A 1,163-nucleotide genomic window follows, 5' to 3' on the forward strand; every position below is an offset into this window, starting at 1 on the left:
AAAAAAATCGTGGCGCTGCTAGCTTAATATTAAGCTGGCAGGACCAAAAGTTAAAATTAATGAAAATGAATAAATCAAAGTTGATACTTTAGTGCTGAATTTGTACTAATTTGTACCATCAAAAGAAATTTTGTACCTCTCACCGTTGTCATGGAAATCGGAGCGATGCGAGTTTAACGTTAAGCGTTACGCTCCGATTTCCTTAACAACAGTACTAGGTACAAAATTTCTTTTGATGGTACAAATTAGTACAAATTCAGCACTAAAGTATCAACTTTGATTTATTCATTTTCATTAATTTTAACTTTTGGTCCTGCCAGCTTAATATTAAGCTAGCAGCGCCACGATTTTTTTTAAAACGGCAGGAGGTACAAAATTTTTATTTGTCGTACAAATTAGTACAAAATAAGTACTAAATATTCCACTAGGTCCGATGTGATTCTGCTGATTTGGTCCTGCTAGCTTAAGAGAGGTGTTCTGTACAATTATATGAAAATTCAGTGGATAGAAATGATAGAAAACGTCGAAAGATATTTTGAACGAAGATCCATACGTAGATTGTGTACTCGACCAACTTGTCCCGTCAAGCATTGTGCACAATTATGCGTGAATTTGAACAAAATAAATAAACGAAGCCTGAGGTATGCCCGTGTACGCAATCGTGCCACCGAGTAGATGCGAATCGACGCGTGTGTTCGCGTCTGACCAGCGCTGCTAAAAAGCTCATGTCAATGCATATATTTACCTCTGACCCAAACACACAACTTTTCGTTAGATCCACGAATGTTTGTTTCACGTAACACGAAACATCGATACTAGAGTGATATTCTAATTGCGAGGAACTGCGAGGCTCGTTGCAAGAAGGAATTATTTGCATACGTAGAAAATAGCACGAGAAGCAAGCGCGTTGTTTCTTAATCATGTTTACGGTATGTACATGTCGTAGGCGTGATAGCTGGCGTGTGTATGTGAATAATTCGGTATGAATTCTGTAAACGCAAAGTAAAGTGCAACGTGTAAGCTGTTTGTTTTAAGATTGTATGAGTCGTAAGATCTCTGCCAAAAGTTTAAGACGTGTAATAAAAAACTGTGTGAAATATTTGAAGCAATGAACTTTTAGAAAAAGTTATAATTACAGAGGAGTAAGATTTATAAAATTGTTC

The 1,163-nt window shown here is 36.5% G+C and overlaps 1 protein-coding gene across 3 annotated transcripts in view; it reads right to left on the bottom strand.

The window, feature by feature from the left end:
* Positions 1–1,163, bottom strand: part of LOC108625155 (sodium channel protein para-like) — a 36,274-nt gene that overhangs the window by 6,178 nt on the left and 28,933 nt on the right. The window lies entirely within an intron of this gene.

This window comes from Ceratina calcarata, unplaced genomic scaffold, assembly GCF_001652005.2.
Source record: "Ceratina calcarata isolate Rehan_Ccalc_2016 unplaced genomic scaffold, ASM165200v1 scaffold349.2, whole genome shotgun sequence".
In the NCBI taxonomy this organism is placed as follows: Eukaryota; Metazoa; Arthropoda; class Insecta; order Hymenoptera; family Apidae; genus Ceratina; species Ceratina calcarata.